General features: G+C 36.6%; 1 protein-coding gene and 1 pseudogene across 4 annotated transcripts in view; one reads left to right on the top strand and one right to left on the bottom strand.

Annotated features, from left to right (window-relative positions):
* The first annotated feature begins 4,570 nt into the window (after positions 1-4,570).
* The window catches only part of LOC139777826 (uncharacterized), a 31,408-nt gene continuing 16,527 nt past the window's right edge, over positions 4,571-19,451 (top strand). For 2 of the 4 annotated variants that reach the window (XM_071715463.1, XM_071715460.1), the window contains exons 1-5: positions 4,571-5,812; positions 6,912-7,035; positions 7,352-7,435; positions 7,512-7,601; positions 7,681-8,057. The gene's annotated coding sequence lies outside the window, so the exon portion shown is untranslated. The remainder of the gene's footprint in view (positions 5,813-6,911; positions 7,036-7,351; positions 7,436-7,511; positions 7,602-7,680; positions 8,058-19,451) is intronic. The other 2 variants (XM_071715462.1, XM_071715461.1) reach the window with 2 other exon arrangements.
* LOC139777825 (uncharacterized) lies at positions 14,283-16,133 on the bottom strand (annotated as a pseudogene).

Here is a 19,451-nt window from a genome sequence, read left to right as displayed (position 1 = left end):
TTGAAAACTATTATGTGGACGTCATGCATGATATTTTTGAGGGAGTCTGCCACTACAATTTATGTCATGCAATTACTTATTTCACAATAAAAATGAAATATTTTGATCTAAAAATTTTAAATTCAAGAAAACAAAATTTTGAATATGGACCAAAAGAAATTGGAAATATTTCGGGTGAAATCACATCATCACATTTAGAAAAAAAAAACATTTAAGAATGAGTAAGAAGATAGTGAGACTCCTAGGCCGTGGTGCTCGAGGGGGGAGCGGGGCGGGGGGGAAACTCTAGCGCCGCGGTCCGGCCGAGGGGTCTGCGGGGGGGGACCTGCCTTCCCAGCATAGGGTTCGCGGGGGGGGGGGGAGGGCCTCGAGATCGCGGAGGTCCTAGTGAAGGGGGGGGGGGATCAGGCGAGCGCGTCGGGGCATGTTCGATAAACAAATGCCGCCTCGCGTCGATGTTCGGCCAATAGTATTTATAAACAGATGTCATTTCACACCTCAGATGCGAGCGAGCGCCTATGGCAGGCGGCTATAATTTATGACCTGCGACTAGCGTGACGCCGCGGTTCCTTTTCACCTTTCTTCGTAGGAAGAGCCGCTTATCGGGGTTTCGCGGCGCCATTCCGGTTATGGCGTCGCGCGTTACAAAGGCGAGCGCCGATGACAGGCAGCTAGATTTTATAAACACTAGACGGCATAAGCGCAGCAACGCGACTCAATTTCTATGAATATCTACAGAACGTCGATGACAGAATTTATAAACGAATATCATTCGCACTGCAGATGGTCGAGCATCGATGGTCGACGTAGGTACTCGATCAAAAATTTTAGGCGACTTAACCGTCGCGGTACATTAAAAAAAAACTCCGAGATATATGGGGTAATAAAAGAGAAACAATGAAACGCCGAAAAAGAATTTAGCCTGGGAGTCTCCCGCTGCGCATGTCAGGGTTAACCGTCGCGATGTCCTCTTACGCAGGTTGTTTAGGACATTTAAGGTTTTTAGCGAACATGTGGGTCACAGTTTCACTGGGTCACGGGTTTTTTTTTGCAGCACCAATCGGTTATGACGTCGCGCGTTATTTTTGTTCTTTCCTTCTTTCTTCTTTTTCCTCTCGAAAAGGACCGTCTTCTCGTTCGCGTTCTCTCTCTTCCTCGCGCGCGGTCTCATCGCTCCCGGCAACCGTTCGCGTTCTCGCTCACGATCGCGTATCTTTTCTTCGGCAACGATATTTAATCGTTTAGATCTTCGCGATATTTAATTTTAATATTACATTTAAGTAACTATACGAAGACAGCTTAATTCTAATGACAGGGAATGGGATGAACGGTAAATGAAAAGGAAAAATCGTTTAAACTTTTTACCATATTATATATTGTACTTAATATTTATTTAGCATGTGGCATGTATATAATGTTTCTTAAAAGCGCACCTTAAATGAGGAATAGAGAATAATGGGAGTTCAAGGCACTTCTTTACCTGAAACACACAAATGTAACAAGATGAGTAATATAAAGCAATGTTTAATTCAATATTTTTATTAAAAGCGATTATCTTACTATTCTTCATCTTCTTCTATGTCAAACTCATTTTCTATATTGTACAATCTACGAAACCCGTAGATGTCCTCGTTGCCGCTAGTTTGCCATAATTGTCCCGTAGTTCTCTTTCAGCCTGCCTTTCTGACTGCATCCACTGCATATGTGCGATATTTATAAACCCTGGTATGATGTATTCCATACGCAGCTGTAAAATCAACATAAAAATATTATTTTTTAAACACGCACACGCACGCACAAAGGAAAAAAATAATACTTACGCATCTCGGGGGTTGCGGATCCGCACCCACGACTCATCCATGTGCACCTCTATATTAGCCGCACCCATCGCGGCCGCATCCACTAAACAAAAAGATAAACCATTTAAAAAAACTCTATATTATATGTCACTATACCTTGTCACACTTCCGTACATACCATGGTGTCCCTTGGAAACATCACTTCAATGTAATTCATGGTGGAGGGAAGGCTTTCGTGGAGACGTCACAAAAAAAACTTGTTTAAAAAAAATCACTAACTTTTGCGAAAACGGTTTGCAAAAACGGCGAAATTTTCTTGAAACACGTCCGAACTGTTCGCGGACTCGACGAGACTGAATTTAACGACGGTTGCAAAACGAAGCGGGGGTAAAATGTCACCAGAGAAAACAATATGGTAACAGTTTAAAATCGGACAGCCCCTTACGACGAAAAGAAATAAAGATGAAATATGTCTCGCACTACAATGGCGGGCAAGAATACATAGGCGCGTTCTCTGTCGCTCGCGTCCCTTCGCTCGCGTTCTCTCTCGTTCGCATCTCTTCGTTCGCGTTCTCTCTCGCGTCTCCTCGTTCACGTTTCTTTCTTTATAATAAATAATTGGGAGAATTGAAAGATAATAAACTTTTTATCATATAAACGGTAATTTATTTCTCATGTGTCGCATCGTATACATATTGTCTAAAGCATAAGCCAGTAATTCGCAATCAACAATCGAATTTTTATCAAAAACGTCGCGCAAGATTCTTGCTGCATCACATTTATCGGTTATACAATTTCTTCGTAAAATGATTACAAATTGTTTAAATTTTTCACTTACGCCATGAACATTTTGGCATAGTTGAAAATACACATTCTCGACGCAATGTTCTAGTTCGAACAAGAAGAATACGGTCGATGATTTCATATACATGGAATTATTATGCAACGTAAGTTTTACAACATTCGCATCGCGTATTTTTACGAGTTCTATACGCAGATCTCGAATCAACATTGATGAAGGTGCGGTTGACTGCAGGAGTCGTTCGATATCCGCACGTCTTTCAATTAGCGCTGTCCACGTCGTATGAGCCAACACCATCTGATTTCCTCGGTTATCACCGAGAAGTAGTTCCACAGAGGACACAGGTCCCACGCTGATTCCAATATCCAAATATTTATAAGCCGTTGATGTCAATGCGTATCGTCTGCCTAGTATACGAACCGCGCGACACTCCAACGAGATGCTGTAGAAAAAAATAATGAGATTACTTTCAAAATAATACAATTCGCAAAAAGATATAAAAGTATATAGCTCTATAAATTAAACAAAACTTACTTGTTTTCACACGATTGGAATTTCAACATCGGGAATCGGTACGTAATAATTCATACGTCTACTGCCGCCGTTGCTTCCTTCAACGGAATACATTCTTTCTCTCGGTTATGAGAAGCGGACCGTTCACACAAGCAGCCGATACGAGACTAATCGTATAAAATTAATCGAGTATACGCGGCAACTTCCAAAACTATGATGAAGGGGGGGGGGAAATTAATGTTTCTGTAACGCGCAATCAGAGCTCTGAAATTTAGGAGAGGGGACTAAGGTAGGATTTTTTCTGTATTAAGACGTATACCCCCTCTCCGCATGACATCAACCGTGAAACATGTTCAGACATGTTCGTCTAAACCTGATACCCCCCCTCGAAGCTCTCGAGTTAGAATTCGTCACGTATACCTACTTATTCTTTAATTTTTTACACTATCGACTAATGGGAAAGGGAAAAGGAAATTAAACATTGTAAAATTTATATTTTTTTATTTAAAAAAATTACATCTCTCTCTGGCGTCGCGACCACCAGTTAAATATTTTTAATACATTTTGCAATGCGCAATTCTTAACATGTTTTCCACATCGCACAGTATTGGTAACATCTAGATTATTTAAAGATTCGATATCTTCGTAATCCGCATCCAAAGTCTCGATGGTTAAGTTTTTTCTCGCTTTATTCTCAAGCAGATCCACCAGCCATTCTCGTTTCTGGCATCCCTTGACGTACACGAGAGTCGGCATCTCGTCGTCGTCGTCGTCGTCCTCGTGCTTACCGAGCACGGCCGATGTAATTAAACGTTTCACCATGCTGTACGGCACGTTTCCATCTTCCCATCGTAATCCATGGTGATTGTGAATCAACCAGGAAGCACATGACTTGTCGAATTTTGTAAGGAGACTCCATGGCATGGGGCATGTAAAGATGTGATGCGCCAGAACAGCCCGTTTCTCAGCACCGCTACCTCCTTTACGACAAATTTCATCCCGACGATGAATCCTTGCAGATCGACGAACGTTGGCGCGATCATGATGCAACGAAGGAACGATCCGTACTGTATCACATCGCGATACATCTGTCTCTCTTATATCGAAATTTTTACCGACATTACAATTTACGTGAGTTTTGCGCACTACGTTTGACAACGGACAGTATTCGATTACGCGGTCATGCAAGATGAGACAATAGGCGGTAGTATTTGCAGGCACGTTCTTTTTACAGTCAAATTCTATTCGCACATCCACGGTGGCGCTCTTGACGGACTCGTTTTGTCGGGAGCAATCGATGATGACGAAAGGTCCAAGCGTCAGGAATGTAGTCAAATTGAGAAACGTATCGTAGCGATCGTATCCGTAATAAGCTTTACGAAAACGCGCATACATATCATAAAGAAGGGCCTATCGATTTTTTTTAAAATCTAGATTTAAGTCATTGTATGATAAGATTCAGAGTTTAGATAAAGCTTGATATTGGTCAAGTTACAGTGATTGAAATAGCCAATATTTTGAGCCATGATATTTTTGCGACCGGTCTGCAGCGCAAAGATAACGTATCGCGGTTTCTCTAACTGAGTCGCAGTCTTGACGGCCCACGAATGCTTGGTCGTGCTCTGCAGCAGGGGGTACTCGTACAGATCCCACGAACGAAAACTGACACTAAGATATCGTCCGCTTTCCCAGGCCCGTAACATGGACAGTTTATTGACCTCGTTTAACGTAACGTGAGGCATTCGCCATTGTACTTTGAACAATTCGATTTCCGGCTCAGTCGCCGGATTTCCTATAATGCAATTGTTATCGTTACGCGCTCGTATCAAAATTAATTCGTGACGAGCGTTAACAATCACGCGTTTGTAATCCTCGCAAAAGCCTAACAATGTGTAGAGCGGAACGCAAAAATTGAAATATCCTTCCGAGCGGGTAGGTGAAATGTCCCATCAGGGCTGCGTTCAGATTCCCCACCTTGTAGGTGATCGCTGGGTGACCGGGTGAGTGGGCGGAGCTAGCGAGAAGCTCCCGATTGGTTTATGGAATCTGAACGCACTCGACGCACTCTATCTCTCGTCACTACCGGTACAAAATTGTATCCCTTCTCACGTAAGTTAACCTCATTTCTACATATATAAAGCCGATTACAATAGCGTAAACGTAGTCGTAAGTGGTTTGTAACATATTCAGAATGTATTCAGAACGCAATTTTATATATCGATAAATACGCGCATTGCATATAGTTTACGTTACATTATGACGAAAACCATATGCTAAATGCGCGCATTTATCGATAAAAATGCGTTCTGAATACATTCTGAATATGTTACAACCACTTACGACTACGTTTACGCTATTGTAGAATGGCCTTAAGATCGCTACATATATTTTACATTATTTGATATACATTTTACATATTTTGTATATGTATCTTAGGAGGCACAAATAAAAAGCAATGCAAAACAAGTACAAAAAATTATTTCAGTCTGCATCGCCTATTGTTAAGCAGTTTATATCTTAGGAGGTACGATATTGTACGAATAAAAAGCAACTCAAAGCAAGTATCACAATTAGTGAAGCTATTACAGTCTGCATCGCTTATTGTTGCGAAACGAGCAGTGTGGGCCTTACGAAATATAGCCGGAGATGGACCATATGCTCAACCTCTTTTGCACGATTTAATTAAACCTGATACTCAGTAAGTGACATTGTATTTAAAACAACATCCTTTGACTACATTCGTTCTGTTTGTTTTCATGTTGTCAGTATTAACAATACATTAATTTTGTAATACTATATTTTCTTCTTTATTGCAAGAACGTAAAGATGATATTGAACTATGTTAGGGCTTGAGCAGAATGGCTGACTTATAATTTTAAAACAATGTTTTACGCTTTAATTCTTTGTCTTTCGTAACGCACAATACTGTCTTGTGTTCTCAAGACTCTCAAGTCTTAAACATTGTTGACAGTTTCGTATACACGTTTAAGACTTGAGACACAAGACAGTATTGTGCGTTACTAAAGAAAAAGATTTAAAACATAAGACAGTGTCTTAAAATTATAAGACAGCCATTCTGCTCAGGCCCTTAGTATAAGAGTTTAAAACATTTAAGAACGGTCTACAATCCGTTGCAAACACCTCGTCGCCAGTCGCGAAGCGTGTTTGCGACTCATTGTAGACCGTTCTTTAGAGATATCCTTAACACACTGTTTACTTAATTAAATTATAAAAACTTAAAAAATAGAACCTAAATTTAAAAAAGAGAATTATACGTTGTATCTCTCTCATAAATATATAACAATCATTGACAAACTGAACTTCTTATTGTATGAATGTACATAGAAAGTATTAAAATAATAATTATTAATAAAAAACAAAGTTATATAGGAAAGTGCACATAATGTTTTACTATACATATTAAGGAGTTATTTATTATCCAGTTATTATAAATATTTTTATAACAAAAATCTCAAATATGATATTCATTTAAGAGAAATTAGTTGTGATTAAAATTTAAAAATATTTTCAATAAACTACTTTTTCACAATATATTATTTCGCCTGATAATAGAGATCATAGTTTTTCTCACTTATTGGATCTGTTATTTAGGATAAGTTTATATTTAATTAAATATTTCTTGATCTTAAATTTCTCTTTTTATTCTTTATTTGTTAGAATCCGAATTAGTAATATTTGCGTTTATCTTATTGTTAGCGGAAAACGCTATTTCAACATTTGTGTGATTTACTTAAGCGATCTAGTTTAAATTATTATTAATTGTTAATATATTTCAGAACGCACACTTAAAGATGTCAAGTTCGAATTTTGCTTTAGATGCCAAAAGGCATGAACTATATAAATCAGGAACCAACGAACCTGTTATACTGGATGGATCGTTATTTATTCGCGATAGAGTCAGTAAGTATTTATGACTTGAATTCACACGTACTAATTTTTTTATTTTCTGCAATTATTTTTTAAATATTACTAGAGATATTAATATCCAGTTTTATCTATTACAAGAGACCCATAAAGAAATAGAAAAAAGACAAAGAAATTTCGAGTTGTCACTGTGTAATATCAATATATAACGTTATTAATAAAATAATTTGTATCACATTTATTCATCTGGTGTATTTCAGAATATCACATTTTCTTTGCTAAAACATTTTTTTTTATAAAGCTAATTTTGTGTGCATGTGTGTTTATAACTAATAAGCATGATTTATTACAGCTGATGTTCTTATGATGATTCCTGACACATTAGAAACAAGGCAGTTCTTTAATCTTAGAATTGTTACAGTCAGTAACAATTCAAGTATGTACATTTTTTAATAGACTGTTGATTTCTTTTTATTATCTTCTTTTCTATTAATACAATCATTCTCTTGTAGAAAGTTGTAATACTGGTATTGTTCCTTCAGTTTCATCTGATGCTGATGAAACTAGTACAGAAGAACTGATTAGATCCAATAATAATTTAGGTACATATTGAATTAACAGAAACTTGATTTATTTATTGTGTTTTTCTTTTATTGTCACTGTATAAACGTTTTATTGTAGATACGTGTGATACACAGTCTCTTTCTTCATCGGATTCTGCACCTGTTAAGTGGACAGATGCCAATGCTGTGAGATCACTTATTTCCAAATGGAAGAACCACGAAAGTGATTTCAAAAATACTAAAATTAGAAATAGTAAGGTGTGGCAAATGATTGCAGATGATTTGAAAGAAGAAAATCCTTTGTGGAGCTTTAATAGTATTCAATGCGAAAACAAATTCAAAGACGTTAGAAAATCGTATACTAAAGTAAAAGACCACAATAACCAGAGTGGAGCAGAACTGAAAACATATAAATTTTACGAAGAGATGGAGGCTGTTTTGGGTGAAAAACCAATTGTAAAACCTATTTCAATATCATCAACATTAAAGAAGAGGGTATGTCCGCATCCGGAAAGAGCAGTATCACCATATCAATCGAAAAATTATCTCACAAAATTGTCTCACAAAAATTGTCTCACAAAATTGTCTCACAAAATTGTCTCACAAAAATTGTCTCACAAAATTATTAAATTACAAAATTGTTATTTTATTCAATCCAAGTGATATCTACCTCGAAAAAACCTAAATAACAAGTGGTATCTATTAAAAAAAAAATACGTGAAATCATTTAATACTGCGCCAATTACAAGAGAGAATATATATATATATATATATATATATATACCTTAACAAAATTATTATTATATCACGAAATTGCGTTACCAAACTCAATCCAAGTGATATATACCTTAACAAAATTATATCACAAAATTGTTTTACCTAACTCAACCTAAGTGATATGTTATTTCAAAAAAATATATGAAATCTTTAAATTACGCCAACTACAAAGAAAATATATATATTGCTTTGAAAAATAATTGTAGTGCAACTACTCTTAAAAAATAAAACAAAATTGTGTTACCTAACTCAACCCAAGTGGTATGTATCTTTGTATTCCTGAGGATCTTTCTATCAACCCAAGTGGTAGTAGTTTTAATTCTCCTTGATAAAATTATAATATTACAAAGAATCATTTAATCATTTTAATCACAAAGAATTAAAGAGGTAACATTATAAAATAAAAATATTTAATTAAAATAAAATAAATAAATTTTTCTTGTAAAAAACTTGGCGCTGCTTTTTTAAGATTAATCTAGACAAACTTGCATAGGTGCATAAGCATATGCATAAAGAGATGGATTGGTCTATTTCCTTTTGCACATATATATGAACCAATCAATTTCTTACGCTTATGTTTATGCGCGATGCAAATTTGTCTGGATAGACTTTAAAAAAGCAGCGCCAAGTTTTTTACAAGAAAAATTTATTTATTTTATTTTAATTAAATATTTTTATTTTATAATGTTACCTCTTTAATTCTTTGTGATTAAAATGATTAAATGATTCTTTGTAATATTATAATTTTATCAAGGAGAATTAAAACTACTACCACTTGGGTTGATAGAAAGATCCTCAGGAATACAAAGATACATACCACTTGGGTTGAGTTAGGTAACACAATTTTGTTTTATTTTTTAAGAGTAGTTGCACTACAATTATTTTTCAAAGCAATATATATATTCTCTTTGTAGTTGGCGTAATTTAAAGATTTCATATATTTTTTTGAAATAACATATCACTTAGGTTGAGTTAGGTAAAACAATTTTGTGATATAATTTTGTTAAGGTATATATCACTTGGATTGAGTTTGGTAACGCAATTTCGTGATATAATAATAATTTTGTTAAGGTATATATATATATATATATATTCTCTCTTTGTAATTGGCGCAGTATTAAATGATTTCACGTATTTTTTTTTTTAATAGATACCACTTGTTATTTAGGTTTTTTCGAGGTAGATATCACTTGGATTGAATAAAATAACAATTTTGTAATTTAATAATTTTGTGAGACAATTTTTGTGAGACAATTTTGTGAGACAATTTTTGTGAGACAATTTTGTGAGATAATTTTTCGATTGAATTTACAAAATACATTGCGTGTACTTGGCACTTTTTTTTACCTTTTTGAAAAAGGTAATTTTGTACTGATATCACCTATTTTGTAGTGTTAAGCAAGGATCTGCAAAACATTTTTATTTTTTATTTTTTAATTATTCACAAAATTAGCAATAACAACAAATACATAAAAATTAATAATATTTAAGTAAAAGTAAATTATACATTTCTCACAAAAATTGAAGGAACACTAAATTTATCTTAAAAAATAGGCAAAACTCGAGCAGCGGTAACTTTGTTAAAAATGAATAAAATTTAAATTTCAAGCTTAAAACCTCTACTTTCGAAAGGTTACTATTATTCGTCCAATTTTTATTATGTCTAGACATAATTTTAATTCAGCGGATTTTTATTATGTCATGACATAATTTTAATTCTGCCGCTAGGGAATTTTTAAGTCGATTCTTATGAATCAAGCTTGAATTTGATGTCTAGGTGTCCCAGGTTGCCGATAACGAGGTCCACATAGTGCGCTCCATAGTTTTCGGTGTCCAGGTGTATTAATACCTTGAATTCGATGTCCACGTGTTTCAGGTTGCCGATGACGGGTTCCAGATAGTGCGCTCCATAGTTTTCGGTGTCCAGGTGTAATAATACGTTGAATTCGATGTCTAGGTGCCCCACGTTGCCGATGACGAGGTCCACATAGTGCGCTCCGTAGTTTTCGGTGTCTACGTGTATTAATACCTTGAATTCGATATCTACGTGTCCTACATTCAGATTTAAAGTTATTAATACACCTAGACACCAAAACTACAAAGCGCACTATGTGAACCTCGTCATCGGCAACCTGAGACACGTAGACATCGAATTCGAGGTATTATTACACCTAGACACCGAAAACTACGGAGCGCGCTATCTGGACCTCGTCATCAGCAACCTGGGACACCTAGACATCAATTTCAAGGTATTAATACACGTAGACACCGAAAACTACGGAGCGCACTATGTGGACTTCGTCATCGGCAACCTGGGACACGTAGACATCGAATTCAAGGTATTAATACACGTAGACCCCGAAAACTACGGAGCGCACTATCTGGATCCCGTCATCGGCAACCTGGAACACCTAGACATCGCATTCAACGTATTATTACACCTGGACACCGAAAACTACGAAGCGCACTATGTGGACCTCGTCATCGGCAACCTGGGATACCTAGACATCGAATTCAACGTACGATTACACCTGGACACCGAAAACTATGAAGCGCACTATCTGGATCCCGTCATCGGCAACCTGGGACACGTGGACATCGAATTCAAGGTATTAATACACGTAGACACCGAAAACTACGGAGCGCACTATGTGGACCTCGTCATCGGCAACCTGGAACACCTAGACATCGAATTCAACGTACGATTACACCTGGACACCAAAAACTATGAAACGCACTATCTGGATCCCGCAATCGGCAACCTGGGACACGTGGACATCAAATTCAAAGTATTAATACACGTAAACACCGAATACTACGGAGCGCACTATGTGGACCTCGTCATCGGCAACCTGGGACACGTAGACATCGAATTCAACGTATTATTACACCTGGACACCGAAAACTATGAAGCGCACTATCTGGACCTCGTCATCGGCAACCTGGGATACCTAGACATCGAATTCAACGTACGATTACACCTGGACACCGAAAACTATGAAGCGCACTATCTGGATCCCGTCATCGGCAACCTGGGACACGTGGATATCGAATTCAAGGTATTAATACACGTAGACACCGAAAACTACGGAGCGCACTATGTGGACCTCGTCATCGGCAACCTGGAACACCTAGACATCGAATTCAACGTACGATTACACCTGGACACCGAAAACTATGAAACGCACTATCTGGATCCCGCAATCGGCAACCTGGGACACGTGGACATCAAATTCAAAGTATTAATACACGTAAACACCGAATACTACGGAGCGCACTATGTGGACCTCGTCATCGGCAACCTGGGACACGTAGACATCGAATTCAACGTATTATTACACCTGGACACCGAAAACTATGAAGCGCACTATCTGGACCTCGTCATCGGCAACCTAGGATACCTAGACATCGAATTCAAGCTTGATTCATAAGAATCGACTTAAAAATTCCCTAGCGGCACTTTCTGCCAAGCGTAGGGTTCCTTCTTTTCCGGCAGCGGTGGTAATACGATGTAAGGATACGAAATCTCTCCAGATAAACATGAAGCAATTGACTAAATATGTATTATATATATACCTAATTTACCTAAATAGAAATCTTCCTCCTGACCGATAAGTCTATCGACCTAATTTAATTTACCTACTAGATCGATCGAAATACGCGCGCGATATCGAAACTGGCGATACCTGCGCCGCCAGCGTCGAAAAAGTGAAAGTGACGCGACTCCAGCCAATGAAATGATGGCATGGCATGATGAGAAACGGTCGACGTATCTGAACGACGTATCTTAAAAATAAATTTTCACATTTGGACTTTGCGTCGCAATATCTCCGCTCGTAGGGCACGTAGCGGAATATTATGAGAGAAACCCCCCCCTTTTCGACCCCAAACTATCGATCAAGCCTACTTAGAACTTGATCCGTTCACTCGTTATCGAGATCTCAACATCTCGGGTACTCGCAACCCGTCGCGTCGCGTAAAAGAGTCACGGTCGGTCTCGCTCCGCGTGTACTTGGCACGAGACACTACCGTGTCTCTTGATAGTTCTGACAGTGATGAAAAAGAAAATTCAAATCGGAAAAAAAGTAAAATAGCGAAAGAATTGGACAAATGGAGTGTACAACAAAGAACAGAAGCAAAGGAACGGGAGCAAGCTAGAATGCAGCGGCATAAAGAGAAGATGGAAAGACAAGATAAAGCTATAGAAGTTTATAAAGAACAAATGGAAAAATTATTGGAAAAGCTCTAACAAGTTGAAACAGTCTATTCCTTTTCTTTTTTCTTTTTTCTGGTTAACAGATTTCTTTATAATGTAGAATTTCACAAAAGTATTTATCTTTCAAAATGTTTTATTGGAACATAGATTTCCTTATACTGTAGTTTCATGCAATATTTGGCTGTGTTTTCTTTACATATCTGTTCATAAAATATGTTGTTTCTTTACTAATTCATATTTTATATATTTAATGTAATGCCCTATCCAGATAAACTTGTATAGGATGTATAACGTATAACCATATGCATAAAGGAAATTATCTACTTGCATTTTACGTATGTCTTTAAAATAGATGTGATTGTGGATAATTTTTTTTATACATATGGTTATGTAGCTATGCAAGTTTGTCTGGATGGGCCCTTATATTTTGGAATAGCGATTAAAACTAATTTCTTTTGCCAAAGATAGCTTATGCTATATGATATGTAACGTTAGATTACACACAGTCCGTTCAATGTTTACTTTAGCTTAAAAATATTTAATGCGAATTTTTAGTTCTATAAGCGCAAATGTTAAAAAGTTATTTTGTCTTTCTCATTACATACAACTATGTAATTTCTTATAACATTATATTTATTTCGTAAGGTATTCTTTAATATGTTTATCTCTTACTTGACATTCAATGTTCTTAAGATAAATATTTCATACTAGAATTCTTAAATTGAAATGCTTCCATTCTTCTAGTCAGAAGCCATTTTTTGTGATACGTAAGGTAATATTGTGAAGTCATGGTGCTCCTTAGTTTTTTCATTATTGACAAGAAGATAGAAAGATGTTTTAAAATTATAATTAAAAATCGACAATTTATTTTACTTTCTTATTTCTTTGTTCTTACATAATAATGTAATCCTAAAAAGTTTTAATTCAATAAATAACTAAAGATAAGAATAACTAAAAGATGTTTCATTATCCATAAATTATTCCTATTAGCCTTAATTTTACAATGTTATCCTTATCCTTAAATTTTACAATATATCTTACTATTTTTATTATTATATCTATCTATCTTACAATATATTTATAACTTTTACATTACGAAATAGTACATTTTAGACGAGTTTTAGGCTGGTTAGATTAACTTCAACCAATGTAGATTAACTTTAATCTCGGTTTAACTTAGTTCCTATCTCTTTCTATTTCTAAGAATTAGAATAAAATAATTTGTATTACATTCATTCATCTGGTACATATCAGAAAATCACATTTTCTTTGTTAAAATATAACAATTAGCTTTACAAAAAAAATTTGTTTTAACAAAGAAAATGCGATTTTCTTAAATACACCAGATGAATGAATGTGATACTAATTATTTTATTCTAATTCTTCATCATAAGAATATAAAAAAAAGTGTGCAAGTAGAAAATTGCACATTGCTTCCTCGTAGTTTTTAAGTGTGCAAGTAGAAACTTGCACATTACTTCCTCAAAATTTTTAAGTATCCAAATTATAAATTTGCACATTGCTTAATCAACATTTATTTCGTTCATAAAGCTTCCTCTATGAGAAAGCCAAATTAATAAATATCCACTAATAATACATCAAAGAAAAAACAAGCTTCCTCATAGTAGCTTTATGAGCGAAATAAAATGTTGATTAAGCAATGTGCAAATTTATAATTTGGATACTTAAAAATTTTGAGGAAGTAATGTGCAAGTTCTACTTGCACACTTAAAAATTATGAAGAAGCAATGTGCAAGTTTCTACTTGCACACTTTTTATTTTGTGAAAAGTCATTTTTTCTAATTACGGTTAGGAAGATATATTACTTTATTTATCTTTCTCCTAGTTGTACATAAAACAGTTAAGTTATCTAGTATAATTGATTATTTTAAGTAGTAAGTATTTTATCATGTGTTACTAAGTTCGATAATTAAGATAATATTCTTAATTATCCATGCCTTCTCATCTATTTCTGGTTAAAATCTTTATGCGAATTCTATGAATCATACTAATGCCAACAATAAATCTGATTAGACAAGCTGAGAGAAAAATTTTTTTTGACGAAAACAAAGCTTCCTCTATGAGGAAGCAAAAATGATGAGATTGTGTGTCAATATTAAGCTTCAGCGACAAGTGCACACAAATATTGACGTTTTACTTCTCCTGCCTCTTCATTAGGTATATTTCTAGCATAAGCCTCCTCAATCTCCATTTCCATACCTTCCTGTATAAAGTCTTCTACATCATTTTCATCAATGCCATCCAGGCATATATTATGCAATACTGTGCAAGCAATTATAACATGGGGAATCATTTCATCTACGTTCATATCAAGAAACTTTAGTCTACGAAATCTACCTTTTAGTAGTGCAAATGCACGTTCAATCACTGACCGTTTTGATGAAAGAACGGTGTTAAATTTTTTTGGGCCTGAAAAGAAGATATCACAAAATGTACAAATTTAAATCAATTCTACAAGAAAAAAATATAAGAATAAGTAACAAAATATCTTACAGCTGTAAGTTGACTACGGTCAATATATGGGGAAATACACCATGTTAAGACAGAGTATGCCTTATCACCAATAATAAATTCATCATTGGGAAAGAAGGATTGTTTATCTATTTGAATTTCTCTCCATAAATCTGAATTTCTGAAGACTCTTAAATCTCCAACTGAACCTGCAAATCCTGCAAAACAGTCAGTGAATTTCATACAGGCATCACAGACTGCTTGCAAAATTATGGCATACGTTTTCTTATAGGTTCTATAGTATTGGGAGTCAATCTGGAATGAAAGAAAGAAATGCATATGATACTATTTTTTTCTCTCCTCCTATTTCCAAGTACTTACTACAATATCACATATTTTTACAATTGACATCAATAACATAATTACATACCTTAGGAGCTTTTATAAGAATATGTGTACCATCAATGGCACCAATAATGCCTCGCAGTAATGAATTTTGGTTGAAATCGGCTTTCACTCTGTCAAGGTCTTGGCCTCTTGGCCATAAAATGATTTGGCCTGATATATCATTCAAACATTCAACGACTCTCATAAAACTTTTGTTTAACGAACTTTTGGCAAGGTCGAACCTTTCACCAACAGAACTTAAATGAAAGATTCATATTAACTAAATTATTACACATTTTTTGCTTATACAAGAGCAAATGTTATTAGAAACTTACCGATATGAATCAGGTGTTGCCAATAACCACAACGACCCCAATAATTGCTTTCTCACTGGAATTACAGCTTTTCCTTCAGACAAAGAGAGAATAGGACTAAGCCTTGCTTCTAAATTTTCATACGTTGCTGGGGTCATGCGGAAATGCCTTCTAAACTGCTGTGTGTTAAATCTTGGCACAGTTACTTCAACGTAATTTTTTATCCTTGGAGGCTTCCGTTGACCTCCACGTAATTGAATTCTTCTTCTCATATCTCCTTCATCTAAATCCGAATCACTGGTTTCACTATCTGTATCGAAAAATACATGGCAACGGAGAAAATCATTACTGAGAGTAATCGCAGTAAGTGCAACAGCTCGCCGACGTTCATCCATGTTTAACAGTTGGTGCATCTACCAGATAACGGCTACAACAAATAGTCACATAAGTATCTCAGATTCAGAATAAATTACATAATATTGATAAGATAACAATAAACGATAATACATAAATATCTTACCAAGTATGTCTTGATCCGTGTAACTAGTAGAAAATTAAATACTAGTACGTATAACAGGACAATCGATTCAAAGGATGGAGGATTCTATTTCGACATAAATTAGATGATGTCCATTGCACATAAATGTCATCTGTCTATTTTATAAGTATCAAAAAATATTGAAATACTGTATTAAAAATATTAAATATCTGTAGCGTACTAACCTCAAATATAAATTTTCATATTGTCATTGTCGATGCATTTTTGGAACGCACCTTTTACTAACAGGAGAAGTCCTTTCTGTCCTTTGATGCGTCATCCCACCCGTTCCACCCGGCTCAAGGACCCGTGTGGTTTTTCCACCCTCTCGGGTAGATAGAGTGACAATGTGAACGTCCCACCTAACGTCCGGCAGAGCACTCTAAAAGGAATCTGAACGCTTTTTGGGTGCCTGGGTGCTCCCGGGTGGGGAATCTGAACGCAGCCCAGGGGTAAAGGCGGAAGCGAAACAGCTAACGCTGTCGCTGAGATCATTCGACGCAGCGGGAGGTGCCCTAGTAACCTACAAACCGATATGGGAAGGAATTTTACAACACCGACGTGCAACGTCTCGTGAGGAAACACGGCATCAATCATTATTCCACATATTCGGTATTGAAGGCGTCGGTCGTCGAGCGATTCAATCGCACGCTCAAGAATGACAGTGGAAGATGTTTACGCTCAATGGAAGTTACAAATGGGTCGGCGCCTTGCCGCGACTCGTATCGGATTACAACGCGCGCAAGCATCGAACCATCGGCATGCGACCCGTCGACGTTACCCCCGCGATCGCTGAAAAACTCTTGGCTACCGTATACAGCGCGATAAAAATCGCAGGTCTGGCAAAGTTCAAAGCGGGCGACTCGGTACGCGTTAGCAAATACAAGACGATTTTCGAAAAGGGTTACACGCCGAATTGGACCACCGAGGTGTTTAAGATCGTTAAAGTGCAGCGTACCAATCCCGTAACCTATCTACTCGAGGACTATCGTGGAAAATCCGTCGCTGGAGGGATTCTACGAACACGAGTTGCATCGCGCGACTTATCCGGACGTGTATCTCGTGGAGAAAGTACTGCGCAGTAGGGGCGACGAGGTTTACGTTAAATGGCTAGGATTCGATGGATCGCACAACTCATGGATACATAAGGAAAGTGTTATTTAATACGTGCAAACTTTTTTATTTTTTAACATAAAAATATGCAATATGTAATACATATGTAAAGTGTTTGATATATGAAATACAAATAACGTATGTGAAATACACACATGTGCAATATATTTATTAATATTCTTCCAATACTGTAATATAATACTCACAATACGTTACGTTATACCTACATACATTCATACATTCATACGTTATACTATTACATACGTTATACGACCATACATACGTACGACATACATACGTTACATACATAACTACTACATACGTTATACTATTACATACGTTATACGACATACATACGTTATACATTCATACATTCATACGTATACGACATACGTTATACGACATACCTACGTTACATACATATACTACTACATACATATACTATTACATACGTTATACTATTACATACGTTATACTATTACATACGTTATTACTATTACATACGTTTATATTATTACATACGTTATACTATTACATACGTTATACTATTACATACGTTATACTATTACATACGTTATACTACTACATACGTTATACTATTACATACGTTATACTATTACATACGTTATACTATTACATACATATACTACTACATACGTTATACTATTACATTTTATACATACAATACACTACGTTTTCGGAGGGGGTATTTGATAATGTCCCCACGGTAACGTATCGGTCGAATCGGGTATAATGTATCGCTTATCATCATACGGACTCAGAGCGATTTTCGTTTCGTTCACGGTGTACACCTCGTGTAGTTCGGACCTTATGCAAGCCTGCTGTCGCGTCATTTCAATTTCGTCGCGCAGACACCTCGTGTAATCGTCGAACGTTATCGACCTGGCTACGACGTTACTCTTAACACCTTTAGCCTTTTTCGTATCTTTCTTACCGTCCACTCGCAAGGCGTACATCTTTGCTCTAAGCCCGACGAATTCGGTCATGATCGCACCGTTGTTTTCGTCTTTCATCAAGCCCGGCACCTTCTTGTTCTCGAGCGGTATACCGTACGCGTTGTCGATCGCGTAATCGCTCGTGTCGAATTTAGCGATATCGCGTTTCATGTTCTTGTACACATCCTCGCACTTTACGTGATATATCAGACTGTCCGTATCGGTGTACATAATTCTACACATGTCCTCATACAGGGGAGACATGTACTCGTGATGAAATTCGTACAAACACGTCTTGGATATATCGAGAATGCACATGCTGACGTAAATAGGTTTGTCAAATTTAACCTCGAGTTTTCGCAGTTCGACGGCTATCAGATTTTCCGAAAAACGGTCCTACTGTAAAAATTTGGTTTCGAGATCAGTGCCTCCGCGCCGTATCTACCGCTCCACTTTGTTAATAATTTTACATTAACGTGATTTCAAACATTCTCCATAGTTTTACCGAAAACCGCGTTGTTCATCAATTTATATAAATTTTTCTCGAAATCGTTTTTGGCCAGTGTTCTAAATTTTGTATTAAGTTTGATGTATTCGCGGAGCCATGGAGATTGAGAGAATTGTAATACGCGATGAATTTTTGTGACGCGAAGGCCGTGGCGCGTGCACTGCTGTAAGTTGCGGTAGTGTATTACATAACGCTTCTTATCGTATAATGTTGCGAGAAGTTTTTCCTGTCGTTTGCCGGGCGGTTTATCGCGCGTTGGACAGAACGGTAGGTCGGCGTGCGCGTCGTGTTTATTCTGCGGATACTCTAGGTCGACTTCGAGAATGTAACCCGTGGGCGAATCCAACGCGACATCCATAACATTAAAATCGGTTACGTCTTCGACCCATTGAAAATCTGCATAGGGCAATGGTCGACACATCGCCCAGCCGTACAAGTTGTTTACATCGAAATACATCAGGTATGACGTTGGTTTCGACAAATCGTAAGATTGCATGTACCTGTTATTGGCTTGTGCGTATCTGTTTGAACATTGACTCAAACCGCCGCGTATACCACGTTCGATGAACATGACCATATCAATGTCCGTGAGCAGTTCGAAATTGATA

Source organism: Temnothorax nylanderi, unplaced genomic scaffold (assembly GCF_030848795.1).
Source record: "Temnothorax nylanderi isolate EJ_2023f unplaced genomic scaffold, tnyl_v1.0 TNYL_tig0164_pilon, whole genome shotgun sequence".
NCBI classification, from domain to species: domain Eukaryota; kingdom Metazoa; phylum Arthropoda; class Insecta; order Hymenoptera; family Formicidae; genus Temnothorax; species Temnothorax nylanderi.
Note: the sequence above shows the minus strand (reverse complement) of the source record. Positions and strands in the feature narration are given on the sequence as shown.